This window comes from Arachis hypogaea, chromosome 14 (genome assembly GCF_003086295.3).
Source record: "Arachis hypogaea cultivar Tifrunner chromosome 14, arahy.Tifrunner.gnm2.J5K5, whole genome shotgun sequence".
In the NCBI taxonomy this organism is placed as follows: Eukaryota; Viridiplantae; Streptophyta; class Magnoliopsida; order Fabales; family Fabaceae; genus Arachis; species Arachis hypogaea.
The window spans coordinates 83,349,737-83,367,164 of record NC_092049.1 but is presented as its reverse complement, the minus strand read 5'-3'; the positions used below and the strand labels follow the sequence as shown (position 1 = coordinate 83,367,164).

The 17,428-nt window shown below is 36.7% G+C and overlaps 1 non-coding gene across 1 annotated transcript; it reads right to left on the bottom strand.

Moving 5' to 3' along the window:
* Positions 1-8,447: 8,447 nt before the first annotated feature.
* LOC112745214 (small nucleolar RNA R71) lies at positions 8,448-8,554 on the bottom strand. Its single transcript, XR_003173153.1, has one exon. It is a non-coding gene; the product is annotated as a small nucleolar RNA R71 (small nucleolar RNA).
* Positions 8,555-17,428: the final 8,874 nt, after the last annotated feature.

Below are 17,428 nucleotides of genomic sequence, written 5' to 3'. Positions count from 1 at the left end.
CTTGTATAGTAGAGTTTAGATCGGTAAGTGCTTTCTCCATTGAAGTTTGGGGTGGATAGGAGGGTTCATTTGTTGGGAGAAAGGGTTCATGGTAGGAAGGTGGTTCATCTTGATAATGATAAGGAGATGGTGTATATTGAGGTGGTGGTTCATGAGAGTAGTTGTGTTGGAATGGGGGTGGTTCTGTGTATGGTTCATTTGGCTCATAAGGTGATTGGTATGGTGGATACGGGTTAGGGTCATATGGAGGTGAATGGTGGGAAGGGGCTTGTGAGTATGGTGGTCCAAAGCTATTTTGAGGAGGTGGTTTATTGGCATATGATGGAGCTTGCTGGTAACTACAAGGGGGTCCACCATATCTATTGTCTTGGCATGCATCGTAGGATGGTCGTTGTCTATGGTATCTTGGAAGGTGATGTTGTCGAAAGGGTTGATCAGATCCTCGTGGCTCCTTCCATCTCTAATTGTTTTGACCTTGATGCATGTTCCTGTACATTGGGACCAAACTCAAAGCGATGGGGGTGAGAACTCATAATAGCAAATAAAAATTAAAAACAAAAATAAAAACAAATTTAAATTAAAAAGTTATTGAAATTTAAATTTTGAATTTGAAAATTAAATTTTAAAATTTGAAATTTGAAATTTTGAATTTTAAATTTTTGAAATTTGATTTTTGAAATAAGATAACATAAGATTTTGAAAACGATATGATTTTTGAAAAAGATTTGAACTTTGAAATTTAAAACTAAGATAAGATAAGATAAAAATTTTAAAATAAAAATCTGAAAATTTTTTTTATGCAAATTTCGAAAATTCAATTAAAAGAAAGAGAAAAGATATTTTTGAATTAAATGAGGAAAGAGAAAAACAATAAAATGACACCAAACTTAAAATTTTTAGATCGAAACGAAGAAAACAACTAAGAACAACTTGAAGGTCAAGATGAACACGAAGAACAAATTTTTGAAAAATTTTTAATAACTAAATAAAAATCAATAACCTCTTAATTTATGAAAAAGCAAAAATAAAAACAAATAAACAAGCAAAAAGCAAATATTTACAATAACTAATAATAAGGCACACATTTGCAATTCCCCGGCAACGGCGCCATTTTGAAAGAGAGAAACTCTCGCGCGATCTAGAATTTTCTAAAAATAAATTCCAGTTGTAAGTATAGCTTCTAGACTGACAAGAATTCCTTCCTTACAAAAGTTTTGTTTGTCACTTAAGCAAACCCAATAAAATTGATAACCGAGTATTTAAACCTCGGGTCGTCTTCTCAAGGAATTACTGGGAGGTATGATTTATTATTGGTTATGGAAAACAGTATTTTTGGGTTTTTAATGTATAAGGTAAAAAGCAAGAATAGTAAATGGCAAGAAAGTAAATTGTAAGTAATTAATTTAAATAAATAATAAAACTCTTGGCAAGGTATAAGAACTGGAAGTCCTATCCTAGTTATCCTTATCGATTGTGATGAGAATTGGATTTTTCTCCCACTTTGTTAACCTCTAACTAAGAAGGTAAGTTAAGTGGATGAATTAATTTGAATCCTCAAGTCCTAGTCTTTCTTTGGGAAAGGCTAGAGTGAGTGGAACTCGAGCTAATTCTTGAAAAATTCCAATTTTTAGTCAACACCTCGAGTTTGATAACTCAAGCGTCACCAATTATTTAACCAAAGCCAAAAGGGAAAATTCTAAATTTAATTGAAGACATCATAAATAGAATAAAGCAATCATAAATCTGAAACACACCAAATTACGTTTAAACATAAATTTAAATCTAACATGGAAAAGTTCATAAAGTAAATTGGGAAAATAAATAAAAGGAACATTGAACCTGAGAGGAAGTTGAAATCCTAAATCCTTTAAGAGGAATCCTAATCCTAAATCCTAAGAGAGAGGAGAGAACCTCTCTCTCTAAAAACTACATCTAAATTCTATGAATTATGAAAGCATGATCATGAATGAATGGATTTCCCCACTTTATAGCCTTTAATCTGTGTTTTCTGGGCCGCAAACTGGGTCGAAAACAGCCCAGAAATTGCTGGAGAAGAAATTTGTCACGCTGGTTTTCGTCACTGCGATGCGTCTGCGTGGAGCATGCGTTTGCATCACCTAGTGTCAGGGCAACTATGGCATATTAAATATCAAATCGAAGCCCCGGAAGTTAGCTTTCCAACGCAACTTGAACCGCCTTATTTGAACCTCTGTAGCTTAAGTTATGACTGTTTTAGTGCGAGAGGGTCAGGTTGACAGCTTTGCAGTTCCTTCAACTTCTTGTAGTCCTTCCACTTTTGCATGCTTCCTTTCCATCCTCCAAGCCATTCCTGCCCTGTAATTTCTAAAAATACTTAACACACATATCAAGGCATCGAATGGTATAAAGGGGAATTAATATTTGGTAATTTAAAGGCCAAAGTAGCATGTTTTGAATCATAGCACAAAATCAGGAGGGAAAACGTAAAACATGCGAATCATATGAATAAGTGGTTGAAAAGTTGATTAAAACCACTCAAATTAGCACAAGATAAACCATAAAATAGTAGTTTATCAAAGACCTTATTGGGCATTCAACGCCCAAAGTGGTAGAGAAGCTGGCATTGAACGCCAGCTATGGGGCAGTAGCTAGGCGTTCAATACCCAATGATCCCCCAATTCTGGCATTGAACGCCAATAAGGGGGTCCTTACTGGGCGTTCAACGTTCACAACAGCGCCATCACTGGCGTTGAATGCCAGTAAGGAGGACCTTACTAGACGTTCAACGCCCAAAAAGGCACACTCATTGGCATTGAATGCCAGTCAAAGGACACAAGCTGGGTGTTCAACGCCCAAGGAAGCACCATTACTGGCATTAAACGCCAGTAAGGAAGGCCTTGCTGGACATTCAGCACCCACCAAAGGCTTCCCTATCAAAGATCTGAAGGCAACTAAGGCTTGTGAGGATACTATAGAAGTTCCCTTGCAAGCCTTGTTGCAAATCATGGATTATGAAGAGTACTCCTCCTCTGATGAGGACGAGAAAACTAGAGAAGAGCAAGTTGCTCAGTACCTAGGACTTCTAATAAGGTTGAATGCCAAGTTGTTTGGCACAAAGCCATTAGAGGAAGAACCTCCAGTGCTAACCAAAGAGCTCAATGCCTTGGTTCAGCATAAGTTACGTCAGAAGAAGCTGGATCCTGGACGCTTCTTAATCCCTTGTGCCATAGGTACAATGACCTTTGATAAGGCTCTGTGTGATCTAGGGTCAAGCATAAACCTCATGCCTCTCTCTGTAATGGAAAGGCTGGGAATCTTTGAGGTACAACCTGCAAGAATCTCTCTAGAGATGGCAGACAAGTCCATGAAAAAGGCTTATGGACTAGTAGAGGATGTATTAGTGAAGGTTAAAAACCTTTACATCCCTGATGATTTCATAATCCTGGATATACTAGGGAGGAAGAGGATGAATCCATGATGAGCGGATATTTTATACGCTTTTTGGCATCATTTTCATATAGTTTTTAGTATGTTTTGTTTAGTTTCTATTAAGTTTTTATAGGTTTTAGTGTTAAATTTACATTTTTGAATTCTACTATGAGTTTTTGTGTTTTTCTACAATTTTATGTATTTTCTGGTTGAAATTGAGAAGCTGGAGAAAAAGTCTGATTCAGAGACAGAGAAAGCACTTCAAATGTTGTCCGGATCTGACCTCCTTGTATTCGAAAGAACTTTTCTGGAGATACAGAAGTTTAAATGGAGCGCTCTCAATGGCTATGGAAAGCTAACTTCCAAATATTTTCAGAAATATATAATAGTTCATACTTGCTTCGTATTAGAAAGCCCAAAACTGGAGTCCAACGCCAGCTACCTGCCCCCTTCTAGGTGTCCAGCGCCCATAGGGCAGAGAGCAACATCCAAATGCCTAGAGAAGACCCTCTAGCCAGTGTTCAACACCCTAGGAGCCTCAGAGCATGTGGATCTCATCAAAGCTCAGCCCAAACACTCACCAAGTAGGCCCCAGAAGTGGATTTTAGCACTAAATAGACTGTTTTACCCTTACGAGTTATCTGTTTAGTATTTAAAGTGTATTTTACATTCTCCTTACGAGGATAGCCACTATTTTTTATTCTCACTTTGTATTTTACATCAGTAAGAGTTTCTAAACCTCCTAGGTTGAGGGGAGGAGCCCTGCTGCGTCCTATGAATTAATAAAAGTATTACTGTTTCTTCTTCGATCTGTGTTTGATTAATACTAAGATGTATATTCGCACTTCAACATGGTGAATAGGATGATCAGTGACAATCAACTCTGTTCATCATACTAACATGAATGTTCCTGACAAACACCCGCGTCTACTTGGTTTCGTGTGAATACGTGGCCGGAAAGCATGAACCAACAGCTATGTTTATACATCTCTTAGACGGCTAATCCACGACTTCGTTGGGGACTTCTCGAGACATCAGTTCAGCTAATTTCCGGGGAGATTAGGATCTCCGTGGTATAGGCTAGAATCCAAAGAACCAGCATTCTCTGATCCGGAAGATTCGACCTTGTCTATGGCATTTTGAGTAGGATCGCCAAGAGAATGAACTGCTAGAGCTTCACCCTCCGTCAGATTGGATGACCACGGGCCATGGCGTTTGATCTGGAGCAGAGGAGATAAATGACCACAGGAAATGGCTTTGATCACATACAGCCTGCCATAGAAGAGATCATTCACAAGCAGAAAAGACAGTGATACCAGAGTTAATTCAGAAAGGCAAAGCAACTCCAATCCTTAACCCTATTCCTATCTCTGTTTATATATTAGACCTTTTTCACTCTATCAATCCAACAACCTCTTGATCTGCCTAACTATGACCTGCAAAATAACCATAGCTTGCTTCAAACCACAATCCTTGTGGGATTAACCCTGACTCGCTCAGGTATTACTTGGACGACCCAGTGCACTTGCTGGTACAACAGTACGAAGGTGTGGGGATTCGTGCTACTAAGTTTTTAGCGCTGTTGCCGAGGATTGTTGAGTTTGGACAAACTGACGAATTGTCTTGCGTCCTAGATCAGGTAATTTTTATTTTATTTGAGTCTTTTAATTTTTGTTTTCTTCTTCAATTTAAAAAAAAAAAACTCAAAAACCTTTTTAAAAAAATATTTTATTTTCTTTGTTTAATCTTTGTTCTTGGTTTGAGTCTTTGTTCAATTACAAAAATTTCAAAACTTTACCAAAAACCTTTATCTTTTTTGTCACCTTCTTCTTTTATTTGAGTCTTTTTTATTTTTTTCTTGGTTAAAATTTTTGTCCCCTATAAGTCCTTCTTTCAAAAAAAAAATTTTAAAATAGTTTCTTTGGTTAAATCTTGTGTCAAGTTTCTAAGTTTGGTGTCTTCTCGTTATTTTTCTTTAATTTTCGAAAATTTTTTTGTGGTTTTCTAAAAATTTTAAGTTTGGTGTTCTTTTTATGTTCTTGTGTTCTTTAAAGTCTTTGAGTCCTGTTCTTTGTGTTCTTGTTAGTCTTCAAAAGCGTTCTTCAGTCTTTTTGTGTTTTGATCTTAAAATTTTTAAGTTTGATGTTCCTTTGTGTTTTCCCTCCAAATTTTCAAAAATAAGGAGCATTAGATCTAAAAATTTTAAGCTTTGTGTCTTTTACTTGTTTTTCTCTTTCATCATTAAATTCAAAAAAAAAATTAAAAATATCTTTTCTATTTTTATTTTTACTTAATTTTCGAAATTTTTAAATAAAAATTCAGATTTCAATTTAAAATTTTTATCTTATCTAATCTTAGTCTTTAAGTTTTCAAAAAATCAAATCTTTTCAAAATTAAAAATCTTATCTTTTTCAAAATCAAAATTCAAATCTTTTCTTTTTAAAATCCTTTTCAAATCTTTTTAAATTTCTTATGTTATCTTTTTCTAATTTCAGATTTTGATTTCAAATCTTTTCTTATCTTATCTCTTATTTTATTTTAAATTCAAATCTTTTCTTAACCACTCATCTTCTCTCTCCTCTTTTTCAAAACTTTTTAACTAACTCTCATCTCTTCTTAATTTTCAAAACCTCCCTCCTATTTCTCTCTTCTCTTTTTCGAAAATACACTAACTAATTTTCAATTCTTTTTAAATTAATAACCTTAAATTTTGAAAATTAATTAATTAATAAATAAAAACAAAAATATTTTAATTCTTATTTATCTCTTTTATTTCTACTTCTCTTCTTTTCTACTTCTATTTATTCAAACTCATATCCCCTATTTTCAGAGTATACTTCCCTCGCTTCTTCTATTTTCACTTTTATTTCTCTCTTCTTTCTTCACATCTCACTAGAAGCTCTTTGGTCCAAGTAGCACAAAAAGCTTTCTTCTTTTCTTTCTTTCTTTTTTTTTTCTTGTTTATTTCCCTCTTGACTCCTGATCCTGAACTTGAGAAGACTCTAAGGAGGTGTTGAAAGAGCAAAATGGTCGACTTAGAATTCTTTCACAAAATAATTCCGTTGCAAGTATAGTTCCAAGCCAACAAGTAATGCTCAAATCAAATTTTTAATTCAAAGGATGTCACAATTCAAATCAAATTAACTGAGAGTATTTAGACTCCCGGGTCGTCTTCCCTAGGAACTAATGCCTATGAGTGCAAAATTTTGGTTGTAATAAGCAAGGGGTTTCAATGATTGAAGGAAACAAATAGAGAGATAAAAGAACGATCAAAATTGCAATTAATAAATTAATAAAGGAATAAAAGAACTATGTATGTAATATGGACAAGTAATGCTATAAAATGAGTGAAGAGTGGTTCAAAACATAAATGGAACCTTGACTTGAGATGAGTTATGGAATTCCTTCCTTCCCAAAACCACAACTATGATAATTTTGATGGATTAATCTCACTTAGTCTACCCTTAACATCGAAGAGTAAGTCAAGAGAGCATAATTGTTATTAATCCACAAATCCTAACTAACTTACTAATTGCCTTAGTAAGAAGCTAGCGTTAGTGGAAACAATAACAAGTAGCAACCTAAGAATTATCACTAAATGTTGGACATTATGACTCTAGTAATCCATATACTCACTTCCCCCAAGCCAAGGGGTGGAAATTTACCCCATAACTAAAATTGGCATTTCATCAAACGCATAGAGGGCATAATCATAAAACATGGCAAAATTGGGAAAATGATGAAAACTATGAACCACAAATGAACAAAATCAACAATGGCAATCCAATAAACATATAAAAACCATCAAACATCAAATTTATTAACCAACACTCAAAATTATAATATATATAATATATATAAGAAATTGAAATAGGAGCAAGTGTAGAACAAGAAATGTAATAAAAGGGAAAATTAAAGAAATACTTAAAATGAGAAAGCAAAATTCAAGATCAAAATTGAACTATAAAATGCTATATTAAAACCTAATTAAAACCCTAAGAGAGAATCTTGTATACTACACTACTCCTACTCCTACTATGTGTTTTCCTAATCTAAAAATGAGCAAGGGTTGTTGCCCCTTCATATAGCCTTTCTATTTCAGCTTCAGCCTTCCAGAAATGGGCCAAAAGAGCCCCAAAATCGCGAGCCATGTGACTTTTTAATGAAGTCACGCACTGGTACCTGTGCATACGCACAGATGTGTGCGTACGCACACATGCTGAAATTTTCTCTTGTGCATATGCACAAGGTGTTCTGCGTATGCACACATGACTGTGTGCTTCCCCCTTATTTTCTTCACGTGTTCTCCTTTTGTACATGCTTTCTTCCACTTTTGCCTTGCCAAACTTGCCTCTAGGACCTAAAATCACTCAACAAACATGTCATGGCATCGAATGGCATAAACGTAGGATTAAAATTCACTAATTTAAGCACAAAAGTGCATGTTTTTACATTTAAGTCCAATTTAGGGAGAAAAAATAAAAGTATGCTATTTGGATGAATAAATGTGGGTTTATATGATGAAATCCACTCAAATCAAACCAAAATATATCGTCAAATATGGATTCATCAGGCGTCTACATCAAGCTAGAGCACAACACTCTGGAAGAGACCTTTCAGAAAGTTTTGAACAAGAACTAGGAGACATGGCCGAACCTGAAAGTGATGCCAGAAAGGTTCTTGGTGACTTCACCATGCCTACCTCTGACTTTTATGGTAGAAGTATCTCTGTACCTGCCATTGGAGCTAATAATTTTGAGCTTAAGCCTCAGTTAGTCTCTCTTCTATAGCAAAACTGCAAGTTCCATGGACTTCCAATGGAAGATCCACATCAGATTTTAGCTGAGTTCTTACAGATCTGTGATACTGTAAAGACTAATGGAGTAGATCATGAAGTCTACAAGCTGATGCTCTTTTCCTTTGCTGTAAGAGACAGAGCTAAGCTATGGTTGGATGCCCAACCAAAAGAGAGCTTAGACTCTTGGGAAAAGCTGGGTAATGCTTTTCTGGCTAAATTCTTTCCCCCTCAAAGGATGAGCAAGATTAGAGTGGAAGTTTAAACCTTCAGACAAAGAGAAGGTGAATCCCTCTATGAAGCATAGGAAAGATACAAGAAATTGATCAGGAGATGTCCTCCTGACATGCTCTCAGAATGGTCTATCATAGGCGTGTTATATGATGGTCTATCTAAGATATCCAAACTTTCATTGGACAGCTCTGCAGGTGGATCACTCCACTTGAAGAAAACACCTACAGAAGATAGAGAACTCATTTAAATGGTTGCAAATAACCAATTCATGTAAAATTCTAAAAGGAATAAACTATGGGACCTCTCAGAAGAAAGGAGTTCATGAAGTTGATACTCTGAATGCTATATTGGCTCAGAATAAGATCTTGACTCAGCAAGTCAATATGATCTCCCAGCATCTGATTGGAATGCAAACTGCAGCTGGCAGTACTCAGGAAGCTTCTTTTGAAACAGAAGCTTATGATCCTGATCAACCCACCATGGAGGAGGTGAACTATATGGGAGAACCCTATGAAAACACCTACAGTCCTTCATGGAGGAACCATCCTAACCTTTCATGGAAGGATCAACAGAAACCTCAGCAAGGTTTCAATAACAATCAAGGTGGAAGGAACCAGATTAAGTTCAATAACAGACCACCATTCCCATCTTCTCAAGGAAATATGGAAACCTCTAAGCAAAACCTCTCTGACATAGTCACTTTGGTTTTCATCCCCTTTAAGACCATTCAAAGTTTCATGAATGAAACAAGGTCCTCTATTAGAAACTTGGAGGTGCAAATTGGTCAACTGAGCAAGAAGATCCCTGAGATTCCTTTTGAAACTCTTCCTAGTAATACTGAGGTAAATCCTAAAGAAAAGTGTAAGGCCATAACCATGGAGATAGAGGCCGAATCTGAGGAGGATGGGGGTGGCAATGAACGCCAGTGAAGGACATATCACTGGGCGTTCAACGCCCAATCTGGCAGCAAGGCTGGCACTGAATGCCAGTGAGGAACCCCTCACTGGGTGTTCAATGCCCATCCTGGCCACAGAGCTGGCGTTGAATGCCAGCCAGGGAGCACTGGCTGGGTGTTCAACGCCCAAAGACCTAAGCTTTTTGGCGTTGAACGCCAGTGAGGAACCCCTCACTAGGCGTTTAATGCCCAACCATGCAACCTTTCTGGTGCTAAACACCAGTGAGGAACCCCTCGCTGGGCGTTCAACGCCCACACACCCAGGGAAGCTGGCATTGAACGCCAGCAAGGACATCCCTATTGGGCGTTCAACCCCCAAAAGCATAGAGGGACTGGCGTTTAACACCAGTGAGGGTGGACAGCAAGGGCGTTCAGCACCCAAAGAGCTCATAGAGCTGGCGTTAAACACCAGTCAAAGCACACCCTTAGAGTGCTTAAATCCTTCATGCAAAAATTTAGTTGTCACAAGTACGAACCCCAATAAAAAAAATAACCGAAGTATTCAAACCTCGGGTCATCTCTCAAAGGAATTGCAGGGAAATGTTCTTGTTATCGGTTATGGTAAAGTGTTTTTGGGGTTTTGAATAAGAAACATGAAGGATAATTGCAAGAAAGTAAAGGAAACTCAAATGTAAAAAGGTCTTGGCAAGAAATGATGGTCAAGGATTGTTATCCTTGTCACTAAATACAACATGATAATTGCAAGGATTAATCTCATTAAGTCATTCTCTAACAAGTAAAGGAAAGTCAAATGGACTACACCAATCCTAATCCATAAGTCCTAACCTTCTCACTAATTAATCTAGGGAAAGCTAGAGTCAATGCACACCAATTACCAACACTTGGACATTAGCAACTCAAGTTCACCTAAGTTACCATCCCAAGCCAAGAACACAAAAATTTATTCTAACATCCTTCCAAGCATTTTATCAAACACTTGGAAGGCATAAAAGGAAAGCAAAATAAAATTGCAAGAAAAATAAATCTACAACTACTACTTGCAAGGAATTAAACAACAACAATTCAAATCAACAATAAAGGAACATGAAACATAAATTGCATTAAAGGAAAATAGAGAAAACAAGAGTGCATCAACAACAAGTAAAAAATTACAAGAATAAAATGCTAAACTAGAGAAAGCAAAGGTAGAAGAACAAGGAATTGAAGATGAAAAGTAAATCAAAGCATGAATTAAACCTAGATCTAAGTAATCCTAATCTAGATCTAACCGAATTCTAAAGAGAAGAGAGAGCTTCTCTCTCTAGAAACTAACTCTAAACTAAACTATGTGATCCCTACCTTGACTCCTCTTGAATTCTGCATGTAATAGGCTCAGAAATGAGTTGGATCTGGGCCTGGGAAGCCCAGAAATCGCCCCCAGCGGTTTCACTTTAATGAAGTCACGTGCAAGCATCGACGCGTACACATGGGTCACGCGTACGCGTCGCTTGACATTTTGCTATCCACGTATACGCGTCGCCATGTGACTCCATATCCACGCGTGCGCGTTTGCTACGCGTGCGCATCGGTGTAAGCACTCTAAATCCTTGATTTTTCATGATTTCTCCACTTGCATACTTTTCTCTTCACTCCTTTGATCCATTCGTAGTCTTTTCAACCTAAATTCATTAACAAACGCATCAAGGGCTAGTGGAATCAAAGGTGAATTAAAATTAACAAATTAATTCATTGAATAAATGTGGAAAAAGTGGATAAAATCCACCTAAATTAAGCACAAAATGTACTACAAAATAGTGGTGATCAAATCTCCCCACACTTAAACCAAGCATGTCCTCATGCTTAAATCAAGAAAGAAACAAAGGGTATCAACATTTATTCAATACAACTAAACTATATGCAATCTACTTACATGCAACTATCTAATTGAATGCAATTACTTAGTCAAAATAAATCAATTCCCAAGAAAACCAATATGAGCATAAGGGCTAAAGGTATTAACAACCAAGCCAAACCACAATTGAATTGATTTATTAAAGATTATACAAACTTGCAAGAAAAGTGATGATCATGGGTGAAAACATGTAATTGAGCAATCGAACCCTCACCGGATGTGTATCTGCTCTAATCACTCAAGTGTATAGGGTTGATTCACTCAATTCTCTTCTAATCATGTTTTCCAAGATTTGTTTTTCATCTAACAATCAACAATTATTCAATGCATTTATACATATATCATGAGGTCTTTCTCATAGGTTGTAGTGGGGCTAGGGTCAAGTTAGGATTCATATGGCTAAGTGGGCTAGAATTTGAATCTTGATTGACTTAAACTTTCCACCTAACCTATGACAACCTATACAATTTCAAAGCTAACCTAACTACCCATTCTTCACTTTTTCAAATACTTATGCATTCTCTTTTCTTGATCACAACTCATATGCATTGATTATTATTGAACTTTGTTTTGGGGCATTTTGTCCCCTTCTTATTGCTTTTCCTTTTTTCTTCTTTTCTTCTTTATATATATATATATATATATATATATATATATATATATATATATATATATATTCTTTGTTATTTTCTCATTTTTTTTCTTTTTGCAATAAAGTATATACAAAAGTATCAATGCATATGGTTTTACATTTAATTACCACATGAGTATGTACCCAATTCCCAAGATCTTCAATAAAGATACAACAGACACCTTTTTCCAACTAATGTCCCAAGTTTTTCCACACTTGAATGATACACACTCACTAGCCTAAGCTAATCAAGGATCCAAATTAAGGCCATTTATTGTTTTTCGCTTCAAGGCTTGTAATGTGCTAAAATTAAGAACAATTGGGTTAATCGTAGGCTTAAAGTTGGCTAACAAAGGAAGATAAAAGGTAAGGCTATTTGGGTAAGTGAGCTAATTGAAACAATCACTACTAGAAAACTAATTATTACAGACGGATATTTCTGACAGATTTTATCCCATGGAAATACAGACGGAATTTTAGAGGGATTTTTTGTCGGAAAACAAAAAAAATGAATTAGCATAAATTACAGATGTAAAAAAATCCGTCGATAATTCTGTTAGAAAAATTAATTTTTTTCGTCAAAAATGGGTACAGACAGAAAAATCCATTTGTAATTAAATAGACAAAACGGTGCATTTTATTAAATTATTACAGACGAATTTTCCGTCTGTAATTTAAAATTTTCGGTAGGAAAATATTGATGTAAACCTAACTTAACCCTAGTGTCTTGAACTTCATTCACAATTCACACACGTTCATTCACACTTCACACGCGAGCTTCTTCCTCACTAGCTGCTTCTTCTCTGGTCGCACGAGCTTCTTCCGCCGTTGCCGCCGTTCGCATCGCACAATCTCTCTATCATCCCTTGCTTCGCACGAGCTCCTTCCGTCGTCACTCTCGTCACGTCTGCTCCCGTGGTCGCCATCGTTGCAGAGCTCCCTCTGCTGCTCTCGTCACGTCTGCTCCCTTCATCGCCATCGTCACAGAGCTCTTTCCGCCGCCGCTCTTGTCGCGTTTGCTCCCTTAGTGAATTTCAAGTATAATCTGATTTTGTGATTTTGTTGCTTAGGGCTCAATTTTCTGTGCCAATTTTAGGTTTATCAATTTTTCTTCGCAGTTTCTATCTTCTTGTTGCTGTTGATATAGTTTCTATCTTCGCAGTTTCTACTTTCTTATTACTGTTCTCTATGAAGAGTGGAGAAAGTGTAAAAGTGGTGAATTTCATATAATTTATTGTGTTGTTCAAGAGTTAAATTGGGATAAGCTAAAAAATGTTTCTCATGGTGCAGATATATGTGGATGGAACAACTACCATGTCTACTCATGAAAGAAAAGCTAGCATTAGAGAATTCTATGGTATTTTTCCTCTATTTTGTTGTATGATAAGTTGTTTTGCATCTTTGGGTCAGCTAATTTAGAATATTTGTTGAGTTTTTGCATTTATCAGCGGTAATTTATCTGTCTTTGTTACAACTTCAGAAAGGGGTTGCAGATTCAGGGGATAAGAAATAGAAAGCTGTTTGTATGGAGAGGTATCAAAAAAGAGACAGTGAGGATCATCAACAACATTCTGATATAGACATTGAAAGAGAAGAATATGGAATATGCATGGAAGTGAATAGTAAGATTGTGTTGCCTAACTGCATCCATGCTATGTGCCTGAAACGTTACCGTGAATGGTACCCACTCTTTCTTGGTTGCTACTGCATCATGATTCTTTGTACTTCTCCATCAATATATTGTTGCAGTTGAATGTTATTTGGCAGTGTTTAGGGTGCTTTCATGCTTAGTTGTTGATTAGCACTAGAATATTGTTATGAGAAAGAAGGCAATGAAGGGCAATATTGGTGCTTAAGTTGTTTGCAATATGTTCTTATATGATTCATCAAAAACATTGTCTTCAATTTTAGATATCCATTATCATCATCCGATTGAAATTTGGTTCGATACATGATAATATATCTACTTCGTGTTTTGGGTCTTTACATTGATCATTCTTTTGCAATTGCATACCAAACTTAAAGAGTTGATGCTGCAGCTGCATCAATCACTGTATCTCATTTATGACATGTTTTTTAGGAGAACAAAATCCCAATCGTGCCCCTTTTGTCACGATAGTCTAAAGAGAGTGAACTCGTGTGATCTCTGGGTATTTACCGATAGCCACCAGAGTATGATGAATCATGTTTGTTACTTTAAATTGACACATTCACATGGCAAAACAGAACATGCACCTAATGGATCAAATTCAATTATACCATTGAACCATTTTATTCTTTTATTTGCAGGTATATATATGGTAGAGTTTCTCCTAAATTAGATGTCTTTGCTTTTGGGGCTTTATGAGCTTATTTCTGCTAAAGAAGCTGTGATCAATGGTGGTGCTGAAATCAAGGGACTTATAGCTTTGGTGAATTTTGATACCCTACTATGCATTACTGATAAACCACTATTTTATGGTTTATCTTGTGTATAATTGAGTGGTTTCATCAAGCCATCACCCACTTATTCATACTAATTGAATGATTTTACATTCTCCTTCCTAGTATAGTTTTATGGTTGAAAACTTGCTTCCTAAAGAACTTTAACTTATGTATTTTAATTCTCCTTTATACCATTCGACGCTGTGATCCGTGTGTTAAGTGTGTCAGGCTTTATAGGGTAGGAATGGCTTAGAGAATGAAGAGGAAGCTTGCAAAAATGGAAGGAACACAAGAAACTAAGGAGATGACCAGCGAACACCGACGCACGTGCATGGATCACGCGAGCGCGCGGAATGGAGAAAATTACAGCGACGCGTGCGCATGCCTGACGCGTACGCGTGGATTGGAGTCTGGACAAATAACGCGAACGCGTAGACGACGCGTACGCGTGACAAGGAAAATCACTGAATGACGCGCATATGTGGACGACGTGTACGCGTGACCTGCGCGATCTGCAGAATTAACAGAAAATGATGGTGGTGATTTCGGGCCGCGTTTTGACCCAGTTTTCGACTCAGAAACACAGAATAAAGCCAGGGAATATGCAGAGACTCAACAGAAAACTTTAGACACATTGATACATTCTCATTAGGATAGTTTTTAGGTTTTTAGATTTGAATTTAGAGAGGATTACTCTTCCTCTAGGTTCTCTTTATATTCCCAGTTTATTGCTTTTGCTTTTGGATATTGAAGAGTTATTACCTCCGTTGAAGATACTATTCTAGTTTGTTTCCTTGCTTACTCTTTTATTTATTCCATATTCTTAAGTCTTGTTTAAAGTAGTAATTGGATTATTTTCATAGATTGTTAGTGCAAAGGATTACTTTTACTTTTAATTAATTTTTGAATCCCTATTTTATTTAAGTTATCATGTCTTCTTCTTATATTTTTATGAGCATTATATTCATGTCAATGGAGTAGACTCCATACTTGACATGGGATTGATTAAAAGGAGACACTTGAGTTGGAAGGCTTAAGTGCTGATTAAGTTGGAAGTTGTTGGCTAGTTCTGTATTTACTAACGCTAAACCTTCCCAAGGGAGAGGACTAGGATTTGCGAATAAGAGTTAGCTCAATCACTTGACTTTCCTTTATTTAGTAAGGGTTAACTAAGTGAAAACAACAACCTTTTTAATACTACACTTAAGAGACCCCAACAAGGATAGAACTTCCAATTAATCATTCCCCCAGTCAAGGCTTTTATCTAGAATATTAATAATCATTCTTAGTTTTTATTGCTTTAATTTACAATTATTTAATAGCTTATTATCCAACTTAAACTCTCTTGAAATTTCCTTATTAATAAAATAGCATCCTTTCTTGCAACTCGTTGGGAGACGACCTGGGACTCATACTCCCAGTATTTTTATTCTAAATTTTTGTGACACCTTTCTAAATTGGTGAGGTGGATTTTAGCTGGTTAAGAGCTATACTTGCAACGCTGTTTTTATATTACAATCTCTTAATTGGCCTAACTTCTGTCACGCACCAGTTTTTTACGCCGTTGCTGGGGAGTTGCAATTGTGTGATAAATTATTAATTAGTGTATATATTGGTGCACGAATTGTAAATCACACTTTTCACGACTCGTACCACTAACCAGCAAGTGCACTGGGTCGTCCAAGTAATACCTTACGTGAGTAAGGGTCGATCCCACGGAGATTGTCGGCTTGAAGCAAGCTATGGTTATTTTGTAATTCTTAGTCAGGAAATTAATAATAAAATTGGTTGGGTTTATGAAGAGTAATTAACATAAAATAAATAATACTTGTTATGTAGTAATGTAGAACAGATTGAGGTTTTGGAGATGCTTTGTCTTCTAAATCTCTGCTTTCCTACTATCTTCTTCTTCACGCACGCAGGTCTCCTTCCATGGCAAGCTGTATGTTGGTGGATCACCGTTGTCAATGGCTACCAGCCGTCCTCTCAGTGAAAAGGGTCCATGTACATGGCTAATCATCTGTCGGTTCTCACTAATGTTGGAATAGGATCCATTGATCCTTTTGTACACTGTCACTGCGCCCAACATTCATGAGTTTGAAGCTTGTCATAGTCATCCCTTCCCGGATCCTACTCGGAATACCACAAATAAGGTTTAGACTTTTCGGATCTCAGGAATGCTGCCAATTGATTCTAGCTTATACCACGAAGACTCTGATCTCACGGATTTGAATGCTCTGTTGTCAGGAGAGGTAATCAAACTCGTGAACTAGGAACAAAAGAAATACACACTCAATCTAAGGTAGAACAGAAGTGGTTGTCAGGCACGTGTTCATAGGTTGAGAATGGTGATGAGTATCACGGATCATCACATTCATCATGTTGAAGTGCGAGTGAATATCTTAGAATAGAAACAAGCGTAATTGAATGGAAAACAATAGTAATTGTATTAATCCATCAAGACACAGCAGAGCTCCTCACCCCCAACCATGGAGTTTAGAGACTCATGCCGTTGAAGATACAAGGTTCAGATGCAAATTGTCATGAGGTACATAGTAAGTCTCTAAAATTAGTTTTTATACTAAACTAGTGACCTAGGTTTAGAGAAAATGAGTAAACTAAGATAGATAGTGCAGAAATCCACTTCAGGGGCCCACTTGGTGTGTGCTTGGACTGAGCATTGAGCTTTACACGTGTAGAGGCTTCTCTTGGAGTTAAATGCCAGGTTGCAGCCTGTTTGTGGCGTTTAACTCTGGTTTGTAACCTGTTTCTGGCGTTTAACTTCAGAATAGGGCAGGAAGTTGGCGTTTAAATGCCAGTTTGCGTCGTCAAAACTTGGGCAAAGTAGGGACTATTATATATTGATGGAAAGCCCTAGATGTCTACTTTCCAACGCAATTGCGATCGCGCCAATTGGGTTTCTGTAGCTCCAGAAAATCCATTTCGAGTGCAGGGAGGTCAGAATCCAACGGCATCTGCAGTCCTTTTTCAGCCTCTGAATCAGATTTTTGCTCAGGTGCCTCAATTTCAGCCAGAAAATACCTAAAATCACAGAATAATGCACAAACTCATAGTAAAGTCTAGAAATGTGATTTTTGCATAAAAACTAATAAAAATATACTAAAAAGT